The sequence below is a fragment of the Calypte anna genome, chromosome 1, assembly GCF_003957555.1.
Source record: "Calypte anna isolate BGI_N300 chromosome 1, bCalAnn1_v1.p, whole genome shotgun sequence".
In the NCBI taxonomy this organism is placed as follows: Eukaryota; Metazoa; Chordata; class Aves; order Apodiformes; family Trochilidae; genus Calypte; species Calypte anna.
In genome coordinates, this window is record NC_044244.1 from 103,683,621 (window position 1) to 103,698,816 (window position 15,196).

Sequence of the window (15,196 nt, forward strand, 5' to 3'; positions counted from 1 at the left end):
GACTAATACCTAGCTCAGGTTAACAGGATATTTTTTCATAAAAGTAAAGTGTGTGACCATGCATAAAGGATGTCCTCCCAAGAGGGAAAAAGCCACATACACAGAAGTAGTTAAAAATAGTAATTTAAAAACAAACTAAACCTCCTCCTCTAGGCATGATGCAAGACTGCACCTATCCCATTCCCTCTTTAAGAGACGCTTAGTGTATCAAGGAAGGTGGAATAGGTAGAGAGTTTGGGTCTGGTTTCCCAGATTCTCCTGCAGGCTGCCATCCCTCCGTAACACGTCAGTGGGAGAAAGGCCCAATACATGAATTGCTAGTGATCTGCTCAAGATACCTTACATATAGAGAGGGTTTTCAAACTAAATTGTATTGGCTACAACACCAGCATCCAAGAGACTGCCATAAAGGCTCAGATATCTGACCTGGACCTTCAGGAATGGTCCTTTGCAGGACTATTTTTTTAGAAAAGCTAGCATTAAAAGGGGAAAAAAAAAAAAAAAAAAAAAGAGACCTGTCTTTTTCCTGTATTTTCATGATGCAGATGAAAGACTGTGTTTCATCTAAAGCCTGAAATGCTTCACAAAGGGCCATCAGGAAAAGCAGCAGTTCTAACGTCAACAATTTCTGCCCCAAGACAGAGGACTGTTTTGAAAGCATTCAGTTAAGCAATTTATTATATTTGTGAGAATTACTACAAGTGGAATTTTAGAAATTTTTTTTCTCCACGTTTTGAAAGAAGTCCTAAATGTAAGTGGGCTACAGTAGACATTTCAAATCACAAAAATTACCTGAACTAGTTTTGCAAGTTTCACCTCAAGAAACATGTACCATCCATCAAATGGGAACATATGTGACTGTAACTGAGTTTAGGTATGTTAAATCACAGTACAAAACATACCTAAGCAGCAGCATATAATCTAAAAAATATGCTTGAAAAAATGTAAGCGTTCTCTATTCAACTATTTCCAAGTTCCACTGCTTATGAAATGACCTACTTTATGTCAAAGTTGTCCTCAGGGCCGTGCAAAAACTGTCACAAAGTAACAGGCCTGGGAACTAATTTTTAATAATCTAATTAATTTATGCATTCTTGAGTTTACTGAGGAACTAGCCAAAGGGTAATTTAATAATCTAAGAGCCTAAATTCAGCTGTATGCATGCCCCAAAAGACAAATGAGGCTGTGATTTCCCTTTTCATAAAATGAGCTTCAGGCTCTAGTACCAAGAATGTGAAGTGGTAACGTAAGGTCATATTCTGAAACAGTGCTTGTACTCCATCATCCAAAATACAAAAAAACCCATACGTGGTTTACTTCTGTAGTGAAATGAATTACAGAAAAAGTTCAGGAAACATGTAAGTTGGAAACAGACTACACAGTGTTCTAAAATGCAACCCAAGCTTTAGAGAAGTTAAAAGTTGAACGTGAGGAACAAAACTGCAGGAAGCACATCTGCAGAAAACATCCAGATCAGTAACATTTCTTGTTTGTGAACAGCACAGCAATGTACATTCCATGTGTTGGACAGATCCTCTGACACAGGATACACACAGTAATTACCTAAATGGCTTTAATATGTCATTACTTTTTTCATTTAAATCAAGCAGCGTTTCTTTTATATATAATTCTTGTTCTTGTGCATGAAATATACATTACAGAGACTATAGCTTTAAAATACAAACACAAACCATTTAGTACCAGTAGAAAATGTTAAAAAGTTTCCTACCTAAAGAATTCAGATCTTCCTTCACAAATATTTATAAATTTGTATTTTTCTCGAAGTTAAGTCTTTCTCCTAACATTTGGTCCAGATTAATCAGAACTGCCTTATCACTGTCTCACACAAATAGTTACTTTGTATCCAAAATGCTCTTGTAGGACTGTAAACTGAAGAACACACAACAGAAAATAAATCGGGCATTGCTTACTTCCATCACTAGTATTATCTATACCTCAGATCAAACCAAGTTCACTATCAAGGCTCACCTGTAGAAACTGTCACTAAGCATTTACAGAGTGAAATCTACTCAAGGGAACTGCAGTTTGGAGCTGCTACCAAGAGAGATTTTGACTTAGTCCTTTAACTGTTCACATGTGCTTAAGTTGGAAATAGGAGACTTTATGAAATAACAGTCCTCCAAAGCAGAGACAATACATTTCAGTAGTGAAATGTGAAAGATGAATAAACTGAACAAATGCACTTCAGCATGATTAAACCTACGTGGACTTATTTGGGACTTCATTTTAAACTTGCACCATCTTTTAATCTGAAATAATTTTCAAATGCAGAAAATTCCTTAGGATACAAATGTTTGTATAAAGATATGCCCCATGCATCCCCTTAAAAAAAAAAAAAAAAATCACCGAGAAACCAACTATTTGAAGTATTTCAGAAATTTGGACTTTAGGAGACCTGAAAAGCTTCCACAACACTTTTACTTGCTTCACATACTCAATTTGCCACCTACAAATGTCTTTGAAACAGAGCGTGGAAATTTTTCCAAGAAAGATGTAAAAACTTTGGCTTATTTCGGTAAACTGGTTGGTGCTTTCATTTTCAGTTGCTAAATTGGACTGAAAACAGCTTATCCAAATTTTCTGCTAAATACTATAGTAGATAAAGAAAGAAGCCATCACCCAGAGCCTATGAATGATGTCCATGAAGGTATTTAACATCTCCCCAGCCATCTCCCCTTTTGAAAATAAAGGCTTTCAGACAACAACCTTTTAGATGAACCTGTGCCCCACAGTCCATAGGCAACGGCAAGTCTGAAAGTAAAGCAAGAAATGAAGTGGCCATCATTACCTGTGGTTTACCATTACGTGAAGTCCTGCCATCTTTTTTCTACAATAGGCTTCCAAGTCTGCCAGACTGCACACACACACACACACACACACACACACAATACCTGAAGTGGCAAGACTGAGTTAGCTGTGGGTCAGAGACACTGTCTCCCAGGGAAATTCAGCTGCGTAACACTCGGTTTGCACTCTTTTTTAGTATTATAGTATTATCTCATTACTGTATTTTAACCCACATAGAAAATTCCCCTCTTTTGCAGTGTTACCAAAGCAGACCCACCTGGCTTGGTTTCTTTTCTGGCAGTGAGAAAATAAGGTTAAACTCTCATCCCCTCAGACCCATACCCACGCTCCACCACTGCACATTCACCTCAACCCCCGGCTACTCATGAGTTGTTCATGCAGCACAGGAGAGCTTAGGGACCAAAGCTCTTGAGCAGTTTTATCACTGACAGCTAATAAACATTGCTGCAGAGCCTGGATATGGAAACTTGTAGATATAAGGAGGGGAAACGTTCTGACAGAAGTTTCTCGTAAATTGTTATAGAAGCAACAGATCTAGATGTGCCTGAAGTTCCCAGATATTAGAGTTACTACAGGCATCTGTACATTTAACAGAAGCTGCTAAGAGGGTTGAGACCTGAAGAAGAGACTTCCTCACTGCTCCATCCCCCACTGAAAAAAGAAGCTAAACATTTTCTTGCCAGCCTTCTGCCTCATGCAATCTGTTCCCACACAGATGGCTAAACATTTTTGAGGCCTTGTACTGCATGCTCCACTGAAGTCAATGGGAACCCCGACACCAGCTTCTCTTAACAGAAAGACTGAATCCATCAACCCAAAGAAAGCCAGAAAAAGGAAAAGTCCTTTTTTTTTTCCCCCACCTTTCTCCTACAAAAGAACAATCTCAAATGGATTTGGATGGCTGCCTAATGGAGAATCCAGAACTTCAAATTTCTCCCAATGACTCAACTGACCACAGTGATGTTCATCCTTAAAGAACAACAGTTGTGGCCGTAACATTAAGTCAAATCATATCCAATAAAACTTCCACACCAATATATGCAAGACTCAAGCAGAAACAGGATGTGCACTTCAACATGCTCCAAGACATGTTGAGCAAAGGGAACATTAGAATAAACTTAGCAATTCCAAGTCAATTATGAATCTTCTGAGATGTATCAATCCTGAATTTTAAAGCACAGAGAAGGACAAGTAATCCTGCATTTGTTTTCCAATTCAAAATACTGAGCAGCTGAAACATGCCCCTCTACACCAAGCATCATGCCAGCAGATCTCTCAAAGTGCTCACAAAATGGACGAAGACTCTGGCCAAGAGCATAGAGCACCCATCTAAGCCAGATACTTTTTCACAGAGTCGAAAGGACAAAATATCATTGTGTATTTTCAGTCCAAGTACTGTATGAATCAGGCTTTCACCATGAAACAAAAAAAATTATGTCAACTTAACATGAGTACCAGTGTTAACAGTTTGCTGACGGAGTGACAGCTACTTGCCAAGCTACTTGCCACTCTTATCCTGGGTGAGCTTCCTGTGTTACTTGAAATCTGAAACATGCAAGCTTGGCAAGATGGTCATCAAACGTGATACAAAACGTATTTCCACCATTTCCAAAATACATGGGAGGAACAGATAAATACCTCTGTCATCTTAAGACCTTAGCATCACCTGCACTCCACAGACATTTGTGATCTTCTTCTACAGTTGTTGAATCCTTTGCTCTTGAAGAGCATAACAAGGACATTTGCAATAGGATTTAATTTCAGCTGAAGCTTGCACCCTGTTCTCACTGAAGCACGATGTCCAAAGACATACAAAGACATTACTATAGCAAAGATACACTGGGCTAAAGTTTAAAATCAGGAAAGAAAGTGTGTCAGTGGTTGAATATTCCTTTAAAAAGCCAATTGAGAGAGCAGGTTTAATGTGTAGCATCAGTCCTCTGCCTGAGGATTCAGTTATCGTATGTCAGATCTGCCTGATGATGGACACCAGAGAGCTTTGCACAAATGATGAGCAAGAAGAGAGCAACAGCACATGAAAACCCCCAGCTACTTTTACTGCTTGAAGGTACAAAAAAAGTTTCAGCATGAAACAGATCAACATTTCCAATTCTGAAGCTAAGAAAGCAGAAGAGGACAACACATGCTGAGTACACCACTGACAAAAGGTGTTGATGGAGTTTACTGAGTTTACAAGAGACTACTTCTCCTTGATCACTGTGTAACAATTCCTCAATTAATCAGTTGCTTGAGGCCACTTATTAAAATGTCATTGTTATGGTTGCATCCAACTAAACAAGCTCAGAGCATCTCAAGAACAGGACACACTGCATGGGAAACCCTAGCAAAGGGATAAAAGGAAAGAATAACAAGAAAGGGGCTTCAAGTACTATCAAATTCAACCTTTGGCATACAACTGACTTGCTCTTCATCATCGAAAGGTTCTCTACAACAGCATTAAACAGATTGGCATAATGAATAGTACAAAAACATTTTCCAAATTAATTGCTGTACAAGCAGGTATACTTGGAGTCATTACGGTGACTGCAACTCAGTAGCAGCAATACAATCAAATAATTTTTGTTCTTGCATGCTTTTTCCAATCTGCCAATTCCTTAATCTCCAGAAAGAACTTCAATTTTGAAATAAAGTATGGTAACTTACCATATGTCTTCTTTTGTTTTTGCTTCACAGTGACACTGACAAACAGTATATGTAACTTAAAATGATCTTTGGCACCATCTCTCCTGCAGAAATTAAATTCACTGAATAGGACTGAAGTAAAAATAAATCAAGCCTGACCATTTCAATCAAGTACTTTTTGATGGAAAAGATATTCAAAGTGATGAAGAAAGAACAAACAAAAAACCCTTAACACTGCTTTGGACTGGCCTGGGAAAGAGATTACTTTTTTCCTCAGAGCCACACCTACGCTTCTGTTGAAACTTTTAGAAATGAAAAAAGCAGATCAAAGCTTTAAATGCTCTTATCTTCAGGATTATGTTATCATGCAATCTACTTTATTACTGCACTCTGCAGCTTAGAAGTTTCTGTTGTTTTAGCAGGGCAACTGTTTGAGAGATAAGCTTCAATTTCTTTAGTGCTCATGAAAGTGAGACATTAAACTAGACTGAAATTCCTTTTCCAAAGACTAACCTAAACAGCAAAATCAACGTAAGGATTTGCAGAGACTTCAAAGAACTCTATCAAACTCCTAATGTGAGCAGTTTTGCATTGATCTTCTACTGCAGCCCTGTGACAACCGCCAGGCTGACCCTCTCACACCCTGTCAGACAGCCCAGCACTTTTCCTGCAAGAAAATTTTATTATATGGCTACATAATATGGTAGCTCATTACATCCCATTAATCTGCAAATATCAAATCTATGTCTGCACTATTCTCAAGATAGGACTTTATTCTGGTAAGCAACAGCAACAAAGAACCCTCTTCTTGTGAGACTGTGAGACTGATGCTCTAGAGCACAGCTGCTCCTCCTTCACCTCCAGCTGCAACACCCTAGCAGAAGCCAAACAACAGCAAACACAGCAGTTTAGGAACCTTACATTTGAGATGGAGTTCCATATCCTTTTTCACAAAATACTTAACAGTAGGCCTGTGGTGGAAGACTTAAGCAAATTACCCAAGAAAATTTAACTTCAAATTGGATAACCACTAAAAGGATATTGCAGTCTGCAAAATTTCAGTCTTTCAATTCATCTCTCAGTTCTCCTCTCTCTTTCCTTCTGTCATCATCCTGCCTAAAAATACCAGCCTTGTTCATACTTCTTTATTTTCACCTTCCTTCTTCTCTCCCCTTTTCTGTATACTGGTGTTTTGAATCTATCTGCTTTCCACTAATGTTGCTATCACTGACCAAGATTAAGTAATGGAGCCACATTTGCATCTCTGACTAACATGTGGCCTGATCTTCATTACAGGCTTGATTTGAAATCTGTCTTCTAGACCTAATAGCATCATTCTTTTTCCATTTAAATGTTCAAGTTCTTTACCACCAGTGACTTGCTGGGGAAATTCAGGTGTTACTGAATGCATTCTTCTGAACACACACAGGGCCAAGAGGCAGAAAGATGTAGTGTCTTCAGAAATATCTAAATAGCTTCCCCTTTGCAGACTGCTTAAACACCATAGCAAAGCCACACAACTAGTCAGCTGCCATAAGAAGGGAAAGTCCTGCCCTTCCCTTCCACCTCTCCTGCATTAGCACTCTAGCTCATCTGACTCTTGGTGAGCTGGGTCAAGCACAGAAACTCATCCTTTTCTCTATTTGTTTGCAGGGGTTGGCATTGTACTATCTCAGCTCCCTAAATTTCATCTTCACAAGTTCAGACATATGCTAAAATCTGGCAGAGCAGAAGTGAGGAGGAGGGGAAGAAAACTGACTCTTTCTGCAACAGAATGTAAAACTTAAGCTCAACACTTCTGCTAAACCACTCTGTAAATGCACTCCTGCTACTTTGCTGAGAAATTCTAAAACTAGCTCACACAATCTGACTGGAGGAAGAACTGGTTTTCTTGCTAGAGATCTTAAGCAACAACAGCTCAAGATGCTGAAACTGAAAGTATATAAAATTGAGGACATTCAGGTACTTCAAATCTGGCTGAATACAGGAGGTATTCACATTACTTCACGTAACTTCGAATTCCAAACCAGAGAGAGCAGTGCTCTAGCATGAACATATGGGGTAGAGGAATGAAATGGGAAGAGGAACACATCACATTGCTGCTCAACAGAACAGCTCTGATCCATGGAGTCACCAAAATCTTAAAAGCCATCATCCAGTCTTCAGCAAGTAACTGTGATTAGCACACTCACTCACGTGCTCTCAACAATGGCTTGAAAGAAGAGCTTCTATGACACTCTCCTCTAAAATGCTAAATAGTAGACACACATAAAATTATAAGGCATTACAAATTTCTCTTAAATAAAACCCCTTCGCTTCCTTGTTTAGAGGCATGCGTGTAATTCCTGCTACTTGGATGATCTTTATGTTTTTCCTCTTAGATGGAGTGAACAGACTTGCCAAGCTGTGTGGGAACTTGGATAAGCAATGTTAGCTGCAGCATTTCACAGATGTTTAAAGGGATACTCAGCAAAATCAAATTTACCTTTTTTTTTTTTTTTAAGGTCCATAATTGGCTGGAAAAAGGAAAAGCAAAAGATACTAAAGGATCTTGATACTGCCTCAAAAAAAACCCATGGTTTCAATGTGCAACTCAGGAAGCTGAATTTGCAAAAGGAGCAATTTATTGACCAGAACTATTTGGCAGAGCTGTCTTCCCAGGTCAAGGGGAAGAAGTGAGTAAAGAATTAAGGAAATAAGGTGTTTTATAAATGTTTAATTATCAATGCTCTTCAAGAAGACACTGGACTTTGGAGAAGAACCAAGCAAATTAAATTTGTTTACATTCTATTGGAAACATTGTGTGGTTTCTTCAAACACCTGCAACTGGATACCTTGCATATAATTGAATTTCCATGGGGTCAGTACTCTTCTGACCTACAATGATAATAACACAAAGAGAAACTATGCTGTCAAGAAAAAAATAAATTATCAGATCACATTTCCTTTTACCCAGATTAACAGTATTCATGTTTCAATATTCATATCCAGGCAGAAGAAAAAAATTAAACATGGTATTGTCATTACTGTACAAGTGATTCTCCTTTTCTCTGTTAAGATATGCAGCAGCTGCAAGCACTCATAAAATACATAGCTGGTTTTTTAACAGATACTGTGATGAATCTTCTAAACACTACACAGTATCTTTCAGTACAAGCTCCTGTCTTAGCTGAAGAGAAAAACATTCCCTTAAAAAGAAAATTAACAGCTAAAATTCTGTTTGAACTGTTAATACATTCTGTATGTATACAAGGAAAAAGGTGGATAAAGCTATCAATAATTGGCCAGATATTCAGAAACTTTTCCATGATTATATTTTATCCACAACCACTCTGAAAAATCTTTTTGTAAAGAGCACACATCTATAAAAAAAAAGATGATCAGTGGGATTTTTTAAATTTAGCCAGAGGTATACTGTATTTGGAAGATTAAAGCAGGCACTCATTATGACACAGTGATTTTAATTTGATGAAAGATAACTAGATGATAATGCTGACATATGAATTAGAATGCAATGGCATTAAGCAACTTGGTAAAAAATGGCATGTCCCAGAAATCAATAATTATTTCCTTCATTCACTGCCCTGCTGTAAATTCAAGCAACCATCACCTTCCTGACAGCTTCAAAGCTATGAAGTGAGAGAAAATGTCTTTCCCTTTTTCATTTTTGCCTGCAGAACTGACAACTGAAAATATATGCATAATGCCCTTTTACTTTCATCTGAACATGGACCTAATCTGTGCTACCAATCTAGACAGATCAGCTCGCTGTCAGCTACTTACAAGCTTCATCTGTGGGTCAGTATTTCTGCTTTCTATATATTTCGAAGTAGATGGACATGGGTGAAGCAGGGAAGGGGGAAAACGAAGGGGAAAAAAGAAAACTGCACTCAAAACCAAAATAAATAAATAAAGAGAAACAGAAAAGAAAAAAAAAAAAAACAAAAAACGCAACACCCCACAACAACACAAAAAAAATTAAAAGTCACCACCACCACCAAACCCAAACTAAAACCAAAACACCCCACAAAATATTATACTACCACAAGAAAAAGCTGCATCACACAACCAACTATAATGGATGCAGATAACCCAAAATAATGCAGGATACTACCAGGTTTACTACTTCCTTACTCATATACCAAGATATACTGAAGACCAGAAAGATCTGAAGCCCCTAAACTACCCGAATACCAACACCCTGCAGGTAGCCTCTCAGCTCTCAGGAGTATAATTTCCAAAAAGGAATCACACTTGGACCTATCGATCTGCTGAGGTGCACTCACAGATGCTGGGGCTGGGGTTTCAGTGCCTTTAATTGGATACAGGTCTGATGTTGCCAGGGCCTTATTTTATCTCTTGTCCATTTACTGCTAACATATCTTCACAAGAGAGAGCTAGCACAGAAGTTAGATCAAGAAACTGACCTACTTGTGAAAACATCTCTCCCCAAGAATAAAAACTGCATCAGAGTAGAAAGTGCCAGCAGTTAACAAGGACCCAGGATGACCTTTTGCAAAAGTGAGATAGATCTGTGCCAGACACAAGTGTTCGTTCAAGTATGGTCTGAAAAGTGAAGGAAAAGAAAGTCAATTTACCATGGACATCTCCTCCTCAAAAAGGTTTAAGTGTAACAGCTCTACGTTTATAATAGATTTTTTTTTTTACTTTAGATAATTATTGCACTTAACACCTTTTATCTCCTAGGCTTAAAAGATTAGTTATTAAAGGAACAGCTGTTAACAATCCATCTCAGAACTATGTAGGGCAAGATGCCTGGTGAGATGTATCTTTAAATAAAACTGCAGACAACATACTGCAATAACTGCAGATAACATCCATGATAACTAAGAAGGAAAAAAGAATGGTAAAACACAGCATTAAAGGTCTGCTGCAACGGATACCTCCTTGTGTCAGGACAGCTTCTGTGCAGTATCACAGATGCAGGAGATTTAACAACTCCACAGATTACATCCAATGCTACACAGAACTTCAGTAAGTCCAGCAGCTGGGCCAGCCAAGCTTCACTCCTTTCCTTAGGCCCACAGAGAGACTCCTGCAAGACTGGTCAGCCAGTTCTGCCGTAAACCTCAAGAATCAAGCCATGAGCAGAGACAGTACAGAGTACTGATGACAGTGTAAAGCATTTTCTTTTTGTTTTTTTATATGTCCACTTTTGCAGCTGTCTTTTGACATCTTAATCACATGGTAGATGGTTGTCTGCTATGGCAACTACAAACTAAAAAAGGCAACAGGACTACCCTGCATACAGCCACTGCATTCACATATTGTAGAGGAGAGATGAAACAATCCTATCTGCAACACAAACTCCACATAGGTGGAACCCACCAATTTAGTTGAGCCAGTCATCTAGTTCATCATGTCTGTGAAATTCAGCATTAATCTAGGGGGGAATACAGCATCATAGCTTCATAAACATGGCAGTACACATGTACCTAAATATATATTCATGCAGATAAATCTAATTCCATTTTAATCCATTTTCCTCCCACAGCCTCAAAGCAGAAGGCCCCTCATGAAAAGGGACCTTTGTATTATCAACAAAAGAAAGGAAGGCTTTACCATGCAACATAAGCTCCAAATTTCATTGTTCACTGGATTTGAAATATATTTAAATGGGCAGAATACAGTCTGGGCTAAAGAGCCCAGTCTTCTTTCTCAAGGTTGTATGGTGAGCATGTTACAGTTTAATAATGCCATCAGTAGTAGATGATGCATTTCCAAAATCTAAGCCTTCATTGAACCATTTGATGTGGACCAAAAGTTAAGTAAACACAAAAAGAGTGCAATAGCCAGTGCAAAGCACACTAAGATACTGTTCACCCAAACTTTTCAGCATGACTCAGCATGTCTCAGAATGTACCAACAGATATTTCTTTTGAAAATGTCATTTGTTTTTAAGGACAGTCTGTGCTGCCAAAAATCTGTATGATTTCCATGGTGTTTCATTAAATGGATAATTTTCATCAGAGTAAAATATATGCCTTTTTAGGGTGCTGAATTTAGAGTAGTACAGGTTTAAAATTTTCTTCTTCCATATTGTGACTACTTGGTTTGAGAAACCAGCAAAAGCAAATTACGCAGTCTACATCAAAATAACGATTTTTATTAGGATGAAAATGAAGAGGTAACTTGGAAAGAAACCACTATCAAAGCAGGAAGGCCATTTTCATGGCATCTCTTGAGAACAAAAGGCCAAACTGCTTTGGTTTTTTTTTCTTTTCAAAATCATCTTCAGTTCAACAAATCCTTTAACAAATCTTTAGAAACTCTCAACAAAGACAAACTATCGAGAGGGAGGGACTCATTGCCATCAGTTCTGCTTGCCTGATTCTGCCTGGTTGTCCCCAGGACAACAAGCACCTATTAATATCTGGGATGGTGGCAGTAAGGAGTCAAGCAAGTAAATAAAAATTAAGATGGAGTAGTCACTTGATGGCCATTACATCCCTTGTTTTGGAGGGAACTCGAGGACTATTTTGAAGCCAGATGTTGTGCAGTAAATTAGTGTCAAAGCCTCATTATGGTCACATCCCAGCCTGTATTGTATTTGGCTCAGAAGTGGCTTTGGGTTTCACCAGCAACTTACCTGAACATAGGACAAACACAGAAAATTTGAGTAAATGATAAGATGATAACTTCTGGAAGCATGATTAGAGATTAGAAATGTCAACACTCTTCTGTCAGCAAACATAATGAATTATGTGTTATCTGAATTTACCCCACTATTTTCTGCTACATATAACACAAAGATACGGTTAAAAGCATAGTAGCCTGATTTTTTTTAATCTTTTTTTTTTCTGAGATGGACTTCTTTAAGAACTACTCATTCAGTGGAAGACACTTATGGATCTCAATGTCTAGAAAGAAAGTGGACATATGTCATGACTTTACATAAGAAATCAAGCAGTCATAATGTGGTTTCAGAGTTGCCAGGTGTAACACTTGCCAAAGCAAACATACACTCTAAATCTAAAAGTTATTCTAAGCAGCTAGCCAAAGATCTTGTAGCAAGCCAGCTGATGATTACAAGGTGCAGTTAGATACACAGGCAACCAGGCATACACCCCATCTCCTCAACCATGCACACAATATCCAGACATAAACTATAGTTTTGGTTTCGTCTTGGAAAAAAAGCCCCAATCTTTAGAATAATTTCTTTCCATTCTACTGAACTCCATGTATTCTTAAAATGGAAATCAGCACCTCCAAAGTAAACTAAGTGGGGGAAAAAGCATGTGTTAGACAAAAGTCACTTTTTGCCAGCTGTGAGTGTTGATTTTACAATTCTTTTTGGATACTGACTTCAGTGCAGATGGCAAAATGATTTCAGTCCTTCAAGGAACTCACATGATGTATCCTAATTTCTAGACATAAAATTCAGCACACATTAGCTTCTCAAAATTTCTAATATAATAAAACATATGCCAATACCTCCATCTGAGCATTCATTCTTTATAAAGAAGAAATCCAGCACACCTATATTAACTTCCTACTCCACATACTCATGGGTCCAAAACCACCTACTGTGCCAAAGGGCAGGCTTCAGATCAGTTCTATTAAAACTTGTTTAGCAAGACAAGGAGGTGACTGGCCTCCAGCACAATCACAACCTGCTCTGAAATAAACCTTCCTTCAACAGGAAGATGCCACACCAGTGCTTCAATTCACGTGGGTGGGGGTTCCTGGTTTCTTCCACGAAACAACCAAAAGCAAAATCCAAGAGCAGTGGCTGCCACCTGTTTTAGCAAATCAGCAAACCTCCTGTCAGGGGTTGTTAGGAAGAAACTTTCCCTAAGGGACTAGTTATCCAGTAATTGCATATGGTAGAGTTTTTCCAGCAGCCCTCCAGAACAGCTGGTACTGCAGTATCAGCAGGAGGACTAGACTGACTGATAGCTTGATTTGAAAAGTCAGCTTGTACACTCACAACACATTATTGATTTTGGCACACACATAGGTGTAACCACTCCATTTGCATTAATGCAACGTTGCTCTAGCACCTGCAGCACTTGCATTTGACAGCTGCTTGCAGATTCAGAAAGCAGTATGCTAGCTAGCTTGATTAAAAGAAACCATCAGTAAGCTGTACTTCTCTAAACAGCATCTGATTCCACCCAAGAAAGCCTGATTTTCCTATATTAAAAAAAAGAAAATACACCAGCTTAGGCTGAATATGGAACAACATGCAGATTTGAAGGTAGAGAAGATGGATGCACTCTGCTTCCAGAACCAGTTTTTGTGACTTCAGTAGCAGCATTTAACTGAAATCAAAAAAGTCAGAAGATCCCACTTAAGTTATCTTCCATTTCCTTTCAAATACATAATGCACACTCTGAGCTTTGTCATCTGTAAACTGGGTGATGAGTTGTCCAAATATAAATCCAGACAGTTGCTGTGCTGCACTGAGCTCCCACTCAAAAGAAGCAAAGCAACAACAAGTGACATACATCTTTAAAACATGTAGGCAGTTCTGCTTACTCGCCTCTCTTTCTGCCCCTGCAATGCTCCTCTGCTGCTGCTTCCTGCATCAAGGCTTCAAAATCCACCCACAATGGCAGTGGATGAGGAGAGGCAATGAGGGACAACCCCAAAGAAATTATACTAGGCTCCCAGTACATCTTCTCTACAAGAGAAATACAAGTCCCTTTGTACTTCATGCATCTTCCAAGCCCACTGAGCTCTTTGAAAACAGCTTATATGGAGGCAAAGGAATGCATCTATTTGTAAGTTTTGCTGAAAAAGAAGATTTTTTATTTTCTGAAAGATACCTTCCACAGAAAAGAAAGCTAGAAACTACACAAAGTATCATTTTGGACTAACAGGAGCTTCCTGATAGAAGCTGCTAACATATATTATTTTAGATCCAAGGAGCCACAGAGCAAGATCTTCACTTGTAGTTGCTTACTGATTTTCTGCCCAATTCTCTTTATTTTCTCTTTGTCATTTAATAGTGTATGTCTACTGGCTTTTAACTGCTTTCGCTTACCTCTTCTTTGTTGGTTGTTGATTTTTTTCCTAAATACCAATACAGCTGAGTCCCTGTTCTGGAGTCCATCCTTACCTGCATTACTTGTAACTGGATTTTCAACCTCCTGAGCTAGTCACGTTTTAACTCCCCCAAACATTTTACTCATACTTATGTAAATTCATGTAACTCTTTCTACAACTTTAGATAAAGACTTACTACGTTGTGGACTTTTACTGACTGATTCTCTCTTCCATCTTCTTATTCCTTCCCTCACTCTCAATGATTTCACTATATATAAATCAGCTATATTTAGATAAATCAGCAGAGACAAAAGAAAACCAGAAGAAACCTCTAAAACCTTGCTGGTAAGTTAGGCTTGGTATATTGGTTAGTGAAAAAAAAAACCCAAAAAATATGAATTTCACAAAGTAATGCTCTTAGTAAAAAGACAAAGCTGCTGGTGAAGAATCAAATTGAGTAGCCACTACAGGAAAATTGAAACAAATAAAGTCTTAAAGCCTTAAAACAAATATTGTATGCCATAAAGTCAAAATTCAGAGAAAAAAAACAAACACTCCAAGAAACAGAAGGAACAATCAGTGGATGAAAGGACAGGAATGAATACGCTAAAAGAGCAGAGATCTGACGACTGAATTATTTAGTTTTCTAAAGAGGCATTTTCACAGCAACTGGTTTGACATTTAGGAAGCAAGACAGCTACTGCTATGGCAA

General features: G+C 38.3%; 1 protein-coding gene across 2 annotated transcripts in view; it reads right to left on the bottom strand.

Annotated features, from left to right (window-relative positions):
- The window catches only part of APP (amyloid beta precursor protein), a 212,113-nt gene that overhangs the window by 151,962 nt on the left and 44,955 nt on the right, over positions 1-15,196 (bottom strand). The window lies entirely within an intron of this gene.